This window comes from Perognathus longimembris, chromosome 18, assembly GCF_023159225.1.
Source record: "Perognathus longimembris pacificus isolate PPM17 chromosome 18, ASM2315922v1, whole genome shotgun sequence".
NCBI lineage: Eukaryota > Metazoa > Chordata > Mammalia > Rodentia > Heteromyidae > Perognathus > Perognathus longimembris.
In genome coordinates, this window is record NC_063178.1 from 3651240 (window position 1) to 3664128 (window position 12889).

Genomic DNA, 12889 nt, shown 5'->3' on the forward strand with positions numbered 1-12889 from the left:
GCTCAAGTAGGAGAGCGCTACTAACCTTGAGCACAAAGAGGCTCAGCAACAGTACCCAGGCCCTGAGTTTAAGCACCACAATCAACAAAATAAAGGGAGAGAGAAAACGAGAACTAACATTTTTCACCAGCCAGTAACAACAAGAAAAAGGCAGCAGACACTAATTCATCAACAACTCCATATTTGAGGTCTGTTATCATTAACTATCCACTACTGACTTGGAATTCTATTTGAGATACCTTTCACCACCCTGCAAGATAGCACCTGTGTGCTAACTGGGCCAGGAGCTGTTCAACACTTTGGTACACTGGGATACAAAGATAATGAAGTAGATCTTGAAATTTTAAATGTTCTCACTTTAAATTCCATCATGTGTTGGGTGCTAGTGGCTCACACTTGTAACGGAGCTCTGGCCCAAATGGTAGAGTGCTAGCCTTTAGCAAAAAGAGGCTCAGGGACAGTGCCCAGGCCCCGCGTTCAAGTCCCAGGACTGGCACACAGACACACACACACACATCCAAAATGTAATTTTCTCAAAGTACTGGAGGTCATTATTCAACTTAACACAAAGATTATAATGCTTAAAGTCACTTCACCTTTATTCCAATTCTAAATTTCAGAGCATAAAGATCACCAAGGACTTGTTCTACGCGATTCAATAGCTGGAGAAGAATGGGGCTAGCCGGTGTGGGATGTGCTGACTGTCCTGCGGGGAGCTCACAAAGAAGCTGAACAAAGCCCAAGTGTGTGCGGAGTTCAAGGACCCCGAGGGGTAGCTGCTATTTTAGAGCACCATGCGAGACAGCACGGGCCTTGGCGGCAGCCGTGCCCTGTGCCCTCCCCACGGCTGGGGTCGACCACGGGCCCATCTCTATCTAGGACCATGGGGGGGGGGGGGCAGGGAGTCACAGGTGAGGGTTCTCCTGAGCGGCCTCGCCGGTAAGAAAGCGCACACGAGGAAAGTGAGTGGGTCTACAAGCCACGTCCCGCGTATTCCAGATGAATCCATGAAAGCGCCACTGCAAACACTTTCCGAGTCGTGATTGTCTTCTTACAAGACAATATGGAAAGAAAAGATGTAGGAGGAAAAAAAAAGAGCGGAAACGATTGAGTCCAAACCCCTCTGTGCTGCTTGACACACTCTGGACTGGTGCTCTCGACCTGGAGCGAGAGAAGAACGGTGCCCTGTCCCCCGTGGACTCAGGTGAGAGAAGAGCCGGAGCCCTGTCCCCCGTGGACCAGGTGAGAGAAGAACGGAGCCCTGTCCCCCGTGGACTCAGGTGAGAGAAGAGCCAGAGCCCTGTCCCCCGTGGACTCAGGTGAGAGAAGAGCCGGAGCCCTGTCCCCCGTGGACTCAGGTGGGAGAAGAACGGTGCCCTGTCCCCTGTGGACTCAGGTGGGAGAAGAACGGTGCCCTGTCCCCGTGGACTCAGGTGAGAGAAGAGCCAGAGCCCTGTCCCCCGTGGACTCAGGTGAGAGAAGAACGGCGCCCTGTCCCCCGTGGACTCAGGTGGGAGAAGAGCCAGAGCCCTGTCCCCCGTGGACTCAGGTGAGAGAAGAGCCGGAGCCCTGTCCCCCGTGGACTCAGGTGAGAGAAGAGCCGGAGCCCTGTCCCCCGTGGACTCAGGTGGGAGAAGAACGGCGCCCTGTCCCCCATGGACTCAGGTGGGAGAAGAACGGCGCCCTGTCCCCCGTGGACTCAGGTGGGAGAAGAACGGCGCCCTGTCCCCGTGGACTAGGTGCGGCTGGACTGTCTACTCATTACCAAGTAAACAAGGGAGTGGAACCATCTGAATCATCCTGAACCTTGGGGTTCACACCGGGAAAGACTGCAGGGGCTGGCTCATGCCATGAGCCTTCTTTTCATCTCTGTCACCAAAGTTGTAAGAGGAAAAAAACCTAACTGGGATAATGACACCAATGACAGGAGCCCTCTGCATGCCCGGCAGGGGTTCGATGGCCAGAAGCCTCAGCAACTGCTGCTGCTGGAACCCAATGCCTTGACTCCTAGGGAACGCTTGGAACCCAGGGGTGAGCTCAGGTGGCAGCAGGAAGCCCAGAAGCAGCAGCAGGGGCACAAGTGAGGAACACAGCCATCCCGGGGACAGGAAGCCCCTGGGAAACTATGTGCTTTTTAGGGCACACAAATGCAAACGCTTTTAAATCCCTAACTAAACAAGTGCTCCACAGGAAGGCTTCCAGTCTGAAACCTGGGGTACACTTGGCTGCCTGAGTTGAGAGAAAGGAGGCCACTCCATACAAGGGCAAATCTCTCCTATGCCTTGCTGACATCATAATAGTTATCCCAAAAGAGTCGTGGAGCTACCTCCTGATAAGAAAACAGCTTAACGCGATGCATTACCTTCATTATTAAACCTTTAAGAATCCACTCACTGGGTTATTTGAGTCCGGCTCTCTAGAACCATGCCTGCTGCCCGGTGGGCAGTAATTGAATCCTGGATTGTTGGTTGGTGAGAACTGAACTCTCTAGTTGGTCCTCAGGCATTCCCACCATTTCTAATCATCTACCTTCCTGGAGCCGCTACAAAGCCAGGAGTCCAGAGCGGCTACCGTGTTCGGCAAGATGCACAGGTACCAAGTACATAGTTTTACCTCCAGTAAACCAACGGTAGCTAGCCCTCCTCCTGCTCCAAAATCACTCAGAAGGCTTCCCAAAGCAGGTACATGCAGAAGGCTGAAGATCTTGGGGTGGATGCCACCCTGTTTAAATTTTTTTTTTAAGATGGGTTGAGCATAATGGCTCAAGCCTGTAAGCTTAGAGCCATTTGAGAAGCAAAGAATTGGGGCGGGGGGGGGGGGAACAGTTCAAGGCCACCCAGGCAAAAATAAGTTTGCAAGGCTCCATCTCAACCCATGTCTGGGTGCAATGCATGGGTGTGTCCTCTCAGCAACACAGGCCCTCAGCCCGGGCTGGCCCAGAGAGAAAGCAAGACAAACATAACCAGTGCAAAAGGGGGCACAAATGTGGACCCAGTGGTAGAGTTCCTTTCTGTCTAGCAAGCACAAGGCCCTGAGTTCACATCCCAATACAGCTAAACCATATATATAAAATATGACCAAAAATTAAACACACACACACACACACACACACCCCACTGGGGAAACACCCCAACTTCAGATTTATCATTCCTCACCAGTTCCCAGGTGACAGGGTCCTGACAGGTGTCAAGAACCACCATCCAGCTGGGCTTGTATTTCACACTGGTAATCCCAGGCTATAAAGTCAAAAGCAGGAGAATTATGAGCTCAATACCAGCCTGGGCTACATAACAAGCTTGAGGCCATCCTGGACTACGTAGAGAGACCCTGTCCGAGGGAGGGAGGGAGGGAGGGAGGGAGGGAGGGAGGGAGGGAGGGAGGGAGGGAGGGAGGGAGGAGCACACTGAGGTTCCACACAGTCCTGTGTCCTCTTAATTCTGCACAGGTCACACACATGGTGAGATGGTCTCCACCCATCTTCAACAACAGTAATTCTATCACCTGTCCAGAAGACACACTGTCAGAGTCAGACGTCTGCTGCGTGTCTAGAGACATCAGAATGGCTTTTTGGGGGGTGGAGGGAGAATATACACATAATCAATCAAAGTTACAAAAGCAAAAAAGGCTTTCAGTAAGAATAGTTGTTGTTTTTTTATGACAACACTGGCAAAAAAAAAAAAAAGCCTCCAGCAAGTATTAAAGCAGTACTTCGGACTACAGAATACCAATGTATTTATAGCCTAGGTTCTGGAGAAAGGTTAGATGAGTAGATGGATGGATGTTGGGGGAGGAAAATCGCTTTTAATGTGCTTGAGAAACACTTTTAGAAATGCATGCTTTCTTAAAGCTTCCTGACGATACTGTGTTTTTTTTTTTTTAAATTATTATTATGCTCATTTCCCTTGACCCCGGGGCTTCGGAATGAGAAGCCATAGTATTTGAATCCAAACCCCCAGCAGCCTCAAAAGATGGAGGCCACACTTGCCCTGGGGATGTGCCCCCCGCGCCCCCCCTTACACCCCGTGTCTCCCCCAGGCCAGGGAGAGCCCAGGAAAGCATGGATGTGGAAAGCTGGTCCGGGGGACGCGCAAGGACTAAAGAGCTCTTGATCGACTAATCGGCTCCATTTGGAAACTCAGCGTTTTTGTGTTTGTTTTTTCCACTTACTGTGTCCCACAGAGGAAAGTCACAAAGAGCTAGTGTATTAAATTTTCATATAACTGAATCCTTATCATGTATGAATACAAAAAGAGGGCGCCCCTGAGAGACTGGGAATTCGTTCCGGCTCAGACCAGGCCTTCCCTTTCTGCCAGCCAGCAAGACAGGGAGGAAAGTCAGCCATAAGCATGGAGGGCGGGGCCCCGAGCCGCGCGCCCTCAGCAGGGCAGCGGAAGGGCACGAGCGACAGCTCAGGTAGCTAATCCCACGAGGCCAGAGCCCTGACCCCACAGCCCACCTGAGCGCGGGTGCGGAAACCACAGTGTGCTAGGCTGGAGGTCCACCGCCAAGCCACGCGGACGCAGACCAGGAGACGACCGCGAGGGGCAGGGAGGGCCGCTCCCCAGAGCCGGCAGAGCGCCCGGTTCACCCCAGCCGCCTGGAAACTCCCTGCGCTGCCCTGCACAGGCCTGGGCGGCACCCAGCCCCCACCCGCCCGAGGTGCCACGGGGCACACACCCCGGGAAGGGCCGCCCCCTGCACGTGAGACCCAGGCTCCCTCCCGGTGTCAACTAGGAACGTAAAAAATATGCCAGCTGAGGTTACAGCCATCTCTCCGGTGGATGTGTTTGTGCTAACGATGACAAACCAGTCTGCGCTCAACTGCAACCAGCAGACCACAAGCCTCGCCAGCTAGCCCCGTGAACGAACTGCAGGCCTCCCTCTGCCCGTTCCAGGCGAATGAACGGGAGGTCTCATGACAATGACTGAGAGCTCGTCACACACTAGAGCTTTAGCCCAGGCCAAAAAAAATAAATAAACAGTGTAAAATTTTAAATGCAACCTAAAAACGGGCCGTGGGTAGCAGCTGCCTCCTAAATAAAACATCGTTGAAAGGGCTCCCGGTTAGCTCCGCTCCAATAACGACTCATGCTTTCCGGTCCATCACGGAGGGCCCACGACAAGGCGCTGCTCTGGGACGCTAGCTGCCAGCCTCAGACAATACGCTCACCCTGTCTACCACGGCGAACACCACTCGGCACAGCGCCCTGGCGCCGGGGCAGAGTCAGCAGTGAAGACGCAGGACTGCAGAAGAATGGGGCAAGATTACCCCCAAATCTGCACGCGTTACCACGCCGCCAAGGCCTTGTACACGTTGCTGTCTCAAGAGCTCCAAGCTTTCAGTATTCCCAAATAAATCTATGGAAACCAGATCTATTTGATTCCTTGCGAATGGAACTATTACCTCAAATAGGAGACGCAGGGAGACACGGAGGGAGAACATAAAACTAGACCAAAGAAACGGCAGGCCCTAATTTCCAAGAATCAGGCACTGTGAGGATAATCACTAAAGTCCCCCGGGGAAAGGGCGATTGGGATCTTCCCAAACTGTGTGTGTCCAAAGAGGTTTTCCCACCGAGAAACAGAAAGGCTGCATTGGGTGACATACATGACAAATCACTCGGTTATAATAAGCGATTCTAAAATTATTCTCCAAAAGTAAAGCCAGCTCATATGAACAACTGGAGCAATTAAAAAAAAAATAAGGAAGTGCTGTTTACAAACGGTCCCCTGCAGGTGACTGTCACACTGCTCACACTTGAGCGAAAGCTGAGGGTGGCCCGGGAGGGCGTGCCGGGCGTGCCGTCTTCACACGGATACGGATCAAGACCCCACCCTGGAGCTGAAAACAATGGGCACAGGGCCCTGAAGACACGTCCTGCGTCTGAAAGACGCAGCTCATCATCACCATGTGGGAAACAGGTCCATCGTTCACATGGAAAGGGGCTATGTAACTCGGCTGGGGGCGTGTCAGTCAACACGCTGGAAGGTCTCCAGAATGTGAGTCACCATTTGGGGGCACCCAAATGTGGGGCACCGGGTAACCGCCTTGAAGTTGACAGGACCCCTACCACGGGGAAGGGCGAGAGGATGCAGGCGAGGAAGACACCTGAGGTGGGTCAAGCTGAGCAGCCCCACCCACTCCAGTCTACCGGAACGAGAGTTGAACTAAATTCTTCCCGATTTCTAGTGCACTCGGAGGACCCTGGACAGGAAGGGGAAGCAGGCTGGGTTCCTACCCAAGTGACCACTGAGGAGCTGACCCCGGCTCTCCCAGCAGTGACACTGCAAGCCCATCCTGCTGGACAGCAAGCGCTCTCCCAGCCACAGAGAACAGGACGGGACTAAGCCACCTGCACACTGCCGTCCAACGCTAATGACCCGACTGAGGAAACCAGGTCCCCTCACCCCCAGGCCTCACCCCCAGGCCTCACCCCCAGGCCTCATCCGTAGTTCAAGGAGCAAAACACAAGGCTGCTGGAGCTGGGTGGCTACCACCACTTTCCGAACTGTACTGTGTTCCTGCCTGCCTTATGTTTCTCTTTGATGGCAAGTAAAACTTTCACTACGGCACAGAATGGCTTTCTTTCTAGCAGAAGATTTTCTTAGTTCTTCCATATGCTTTTTTTAAAATAGTGGTAATTGCATCCCTACTTAATCTTAAGTGCTTTAACTAAATGAAAGGTTAATTATATAGACTGTAGTAATTACAAAAGGTAAAATAACCTACAAAATGTCATCATGAATAATTAATTAGACCTCTCTGGTCTGGTAGAGACCAAGGAGGCCACACACTCGTGTGAGGGAGCACTGAGCTCTCTTGTTTATGGGGAGCATCTTATTAAATAAATCAAATGCGTGACCGCTAAAATCGGTTCTGAATAAGCATTAGAAGCACAGGTATAAGTGCTCACTGAGCGTCATACCTAAACACACACCCGGAAGCTGAGGCACGAAGGCCAGCACAGATAATCGCACGGTGCCCAGGGCGCTGGACTTCATTGGAATGGATTAAAACAAATGCCCTGTGACACTGAAAGCCTTGGGAGCCAGGCAGGCCGACTCTGGGGAACACAAATGCAGTAGGAAGGCCCCTTGCCCTGGAGGAGCATGGAAAGGCGGCTTGTTAGAAGGGCAAACAAGAAAATACAATGGCTGGCATCCCGTGGCTCAGGCATAGAACCCTCAGGAGGCTGAGATCTGAGGACTGCAGTTCAAAGCCAGCCCCAACGGGAAAGTCTGTGAGACTTTCGTCTCCAATAAAGGCCCCGAAAAGCTGGAAATACAGGTATGGCTCAACTGGTGAAGCACTGGCCTTGGGCAAGAAACCTCAGGGACGGTGCCCAGGCCCTGAGTTCAAGAGATAGAGACAGACAGACAGACAGACAGACGGAAACTGGGCACTGGTGACTTAACCCATAATCCTAGCTACTCAAGGAGGCTGAGATGTGAGGATGCTGATTTGAAGGCAGCCAAGGCAGTAAAGTCCAAGTGACTCTCATCTACCACTAACCATCTAAAAGCCAACAGTGGAGCTGTGGTTCAAATGGTAGAGTAGGAGCGCTGAGTGGGGTGAGGTGGGGGGGGGGAGTGGAGAAAGACCTGTGGTTCCTGGCCCCGCCCACACGCTGGTGGCTGATGGACAGCTGGGCACTGGATACTGCACAGGCAGCTCCAGGGCCTGGGACACTAAGGACCCAGCTCTGGGGCTGCAGACCTGGTCAAAGTCCTTCCCAAGGGCTCCCCAGTCTCCTGTGCAATGGAGGGGGAAGGGAGGTGGGGAAGAGTTACGTAAGAGGCAACAGAAGGCCTGTCTTATCTCCTGTCCCAGTCCATGCTGCCCCAACCCCTGAGAAAGGTCCCAAAGTTAATGTCAACTCAGACCTACTGATTCAAACCAACCACCAAAAAAAAAAAAATCATGAAAGTATTACAAATAGCAATTTAGATGAAATGCAATCAACTCAGCTCACCTAATGAGAATTATTAACTTAATTAAGTAAAACAGCTTAAATATCTTCTGGCTTGGTACTTCCTGTGTATTGTATTTCTCATCTTTCAGGAAAAGTTACATGCTTCCTACCAAAGTACGGTGCATATATCCTGGAGTCTTCTACTTTTCCCAGGCTTTTACCAGTCCCTGGGGGCGCGTACGGTTTTACGGTGATCTCTGCTGTAATTAAATCTGCATACGACCCGGTCATCCGCAGGGACTCCTGCGGATGGTCACATCTGACATACAGCTAACTATAAATACCAATACTGCCTGACGGTGCCCCTTTGTGACAAGAAACAACACAAAGTAGGGCAGTTAGCATTTATCACTGCTAAGTGTCAAGGCTCTTAACACATTTTTACCAGAACATTCTATAATGGATGAACCTGTGGAGGAAACGCTGAAGTTCTTTTTCTGTTTTTGTTTTTTAGCTATTTTTGTACTGAGAGAAATCCTTACCAAACGTTTACGCAATGAAAAACGTCTTCCCTTCCTCAAAACCCCTTAAAAATAAAGGAAATCTAGATTTGGTGGCTCACACCCATCATCCTGAGCTACTCGGGATCCCAGTTCGAGACCGGTTTCAGCAAAAAGTGACCAGCAAGACTGCACTGCACCTAACAGGCGAGGCGTTAGTACATGGCTACCATCCCAGCTACGCCGAAGGCCTAAGCAGCAGGATCGAGGTCCAGACTAGACAAAAACAGAAGACGGTATCCAAAAAAATAATGATAACTGAGGCAAAACGAAAACGAAACAAGGAGAGGGAGGCTAGCTGACAGCTTGCCAAGCAAGTTGCAAAATCCCAATTCAAAACCTCAGTTCTGCGAACAAGAAAGGAGCCACACTTTCACAGGTGAACTCCAGTAATGTACGGAACTCAGCCCTTTGACATTTTCCATATTATGTAAACATGACATCCAGTGAAGGGATTCTAGCATTTTCCACATGGATGCATTAATAAAATCAAAACACCATTTTTCACCTCAGTACTCCACTTCAAATGTAATTTTCCATTAAGTACACCACCAATGTTCAGTAACCAATACGCCAACCAACTTTTGAAAACAATAGAAAATACCAAGCACAATCAAAAGGGATTTTCAGTTTTTGAGCTAGGAGAAACAGAACGGAGTCTGTGAATGTTCCCCTCACTTAATTAAAGAGTAGTGACATTCATAAAACATCGTGTAATTCTGTAAAGGAACAGAATCCGTTGGCAGAAAAAGGCAGGCATGGATCATAAAATGCATCGCCGCGTTCCCTTCTCTGTAATTTGCAGCGGACCAGGGTGAAATCGGACGTGGGAAGAGAGAATGAAGGGACGTGATCCCCCTTCTAATCGCGGCAGGGTAAGTGTGTGCCGGCTCTGAAGCGAGAGGCCGCGTGGACCGCATGGAGTCTGAACTCCTCAGCCCGCGTCACCTGGGCGGCGTCTCCTAGCAACTGACCTCGCAGGTGGCGGGGCACGCTCGGAGGTGACTGAGGAAGACAGGCAGGAGACCTCCTTTCGGTGAGGATCTGCTTTGTAAACGATTTGATTTTTGGTTGGTTTTTTGGGTTTTTTTTTTTTAGGAAACCTTTAGTAAAATATTCTAAAATGCCATGGATTCTGGCAGCCTTGACATTCCTTCCTATTGCTTCGTAGCTGACACACACAGACTGCTCTTCTCGGCACCCTTCATCCCTCTCTACCCGTGTAGCGGAAGGAAACACGCTCGGGGTAAGCGCATTGGGCTCCCCATGAGTTGTAAAAGGAAGGGGCTGAGTGTCAGTGCTAAGTCTTTTCTTTCTCTTCCCTCTCTGCTGCACGCGCACACACGCACACACGCACGCACACACACACTGCACACGCACAGCACCGCCCCACCGACCCGGCCAGGGCAGTGACGCCCAGAACCTCTTAGACAAACGATCCCCCGCCCCCTCGCCCGCACGGCACTACAGCGGTCTCTCATCACCACTCCCCTGCACCGCAGGTGCCCCAGGGCTGCGGAGCCCGGCTTTCCCGCACCGCCGTGACTGACTGCGATCCGCATGCTCATGGCGGAATGGTGACTGCAGGAGCTTTTCCAAAGCTGTCACTTCAAAGTAAAGAAAAAAAAAACAAGAAGAGATCATTTGCCACATGCCACCTGGTGAGAAGAGGAAACCGGCCTTTGGCAAACTCCTGGCAGTGCCATCTTTCATGCAGTGTCTTGGAAAGGCTGTGCGCTCATCTACTAACGGAATGTAATGGCTCCCAAGACAGGAGCCCGTAGGATGGGACAGAAGTCACTTCCTCGCCCCTCGCCCATCAAGACGCTCCGCCATGACTGCCTATAAACTATGCAGGGGCATCTGGACGCTGTCAGCCTAATGAAAACAGTAGCCCACGGGGAACACTCTGCGTTTTTACCGAGACGCTCTAATGTCTCAATACACAGCGCCACCGCACCTGCGGCACATGGGAAACCAGGCCTGAACCAGCGCGCCACTGTCGCAGGCTGACCCCAGGGGATTCCAACAGCCCACAGCTAGGACCCGAGGGTCTTGTGTTCAGCTCTTTAATATCAGTTCCATCTGTGTTCCCATCCTGACAAGCCAAGAGGGAAGACAAGGACTTCTCTAATTCTTTCCCACCTACATGGGGCTCTGTACCATGCACTGAATCTGCGGTAGGCAACAGAGAGGATGCTAGACTCAACTGAACACAACCTCCCTGTGCTCCAGGAGCAAAACTCCACAGGGCGATCTCCACTCAGCACAGAACACCTGGGCTTGGCCCCAGATCAAGCCCTAACACCTACAGGCTATGAATTCCAAAATCCTGCATATAAGTAACTCATTCTGGAACAGTCAGGACGCAGGCGCGGTCATCTCCTGCGACCAGGTGGGCCGTGCTTTCCTGACATACTCAAGTGAGCACGCAGGCCCCCGCATGGTTGGAAAGGATGAAAGATGGCTACCCAGGGGCCCCGACATCCCCTGCCCAATCTCAGCTGTGTAGCCACAGTGGTGGCAGCTGAACCACAGTAGCAATGCGTGTTCTCTCTCTCTGTCTCTCTGTCTCTCTGTCTCCCAGACCAGACACTGAAGAACAGACCCAGGAAAGAAAGCTGGACACAGAAGCAGCAAGCCTGTTTGGGGGAAAGGTTGGGGTGCACACCCCAGATTATCAAGCATCGCGCCTTAAGATTTGAAAGACTAATAACAACAAACACTCAGATTTCTCCACCTAAATTGAAAAGCTTTTTAACACTTAAGCTTTCTCTTTCCCGTTACAGACTCACCCCTAACCCATCCGTACATAAACACGCCCACTCCCCCACCACCCACCAAAGGAAGGACATATCTGTGCATCGGGTGAGGCGGGGCGGACGTCACCTGAGGAGCAAGTCTGGAAAAAGGAAAGCCAAGCTGATAGAAAAAGATCCCTCTCTTCTTTACCTCTACGCAAAATCCTAAAAGCACGTCGACTTCGGAGCTAGATGGAAGTAACTCTTAAAATATACATATCAACAGTGACTAGGCACCCCAGTCGCACTCGCGGCATGGTTGATGAAGGCATGAATGTTTAAATGTATGAGAAGAGCACGCTCTACTTGGGACAATTCCACTGAATTCAGCATTCCTGCTACACATGGCTTCTGCATACTCACAGGAGCAGCGAACTCAAGAAAAGGTAAACAATTCTAATGGGCTTTACCAAGAGTAAAATTACATTGCCAATTCAATCACACCTGACCATTTCCCCGAAATATTTAAATTCCCCAAGCACGGCACTCAACAAAACAAGACATGAGGAAGAATAAATACACCACCCTAAGCAGTTATCACCCAGAACATGACAATGCTTGATTGTAAGTTACAAGAAAGTTCTTTCCTCTCTCTTACGTTCCATTTTGGTAAGGAATTTTACACGGTGAAATTCCTGTTCCAGGTTTTGCAAGCATTGGAAGGAACAATTCAACCACGTTCTCTATTCATGCCCAGCACCAAAAAGTCAGAGGTCCCCGGGCTATGCATGCTTAAAACCCACATGCACCTTGCCCGATAGAAACTGGTATATGCCCACACTTCTCTTACCCTGTCTCCTCCATCATGCCTGGACTTGAGCACACTGATGGGTACAGACCCGTGGGAATCAGGATACAAACCTACCTCCAGTACCTTCCTGGTTCTCAGAAGGCAACTCAAGGATGAGCTAGCAAGCCCGCATGCGTTCATCCGAACTCCCTACCTTGACTTCTGTTTCCCATGTGTCTAGACCACCAGTTGCTTCTATGGCAAAGGTCCCAGGTCTCAAAAGATAAATCCGCCCACCTCATTTACACTGTAAAAACAATTCCTCAAATGCAGCTGCAGGTGCACGAGTCTGTAAGAGTTCCTGATTCAGAAGAGTTGGCTCCTCAAGCTTTACTGTGCGCGGGAGGCGGGGTCCTCTGGGCAGCCAGCTCGCCGTCTGCACGGTGGCATCTGCTGAGTCAGGGGTGGATGAGTGGCATACGAATGCTTTCGAAAGCCACCCTGTAAAGTCATGAGGGGGGCATAGCCCAGGTGGTAGAGCCCTTGCCTGGCACGCTCAAAGCCCCAAGTTCAAACCCAACTACTGCCAAAAAAGGAAGAAAAAAAAAAAGGTAAGTTTATAAAACCATGTGGGAAAAGGCCCCACTGTAAGCATCTGACCCCGTTACTAACGCTATCCCCACCGCCCTTGACAGTGCACAACAGGCTCTGAGTCTTCTGTAGGCCTGAAATATGCAGATGGGCCCGTGTGACTGGTTAACTCAAGGCCGTGGTAAATGCAGCGCTTTAGGAAGTCACAGGTAAGCAAGCAGCGTGGGTGGGCTTTGTCATGGACATCAGGGAAGGAAGGCACTGCCCGCTGACACCGCTTAAAAACTGACTTCC

General features: G+C 51.1%; 1 protein-coding gene and 1 long non-coding RNA gene across 2 annotated transcripts in view; both read right to left on the reverse strand.

Annotated features, from left to right (window-relative positions):
* Dip2c (disco interacting protein 2 homolog C) overlaps positions 1-12889 on the reverse strand; it is a 223491-nt gene that overhangs the window by 182247 nt on the left and 28355 nt on the right.
* Positions 3411-9400, reverse strand: LOC125367190. Its single transcript, XR_007214003.1, has 3 exons — positions 8872-9400; positions 5171-5175; positions 3411-3421 (listed from the first exon to the last, which is right to left on the reverse strand). It is a non-coding gene; the product is annotated as an uncharacterized LOC125367190 (long non-coding RNA).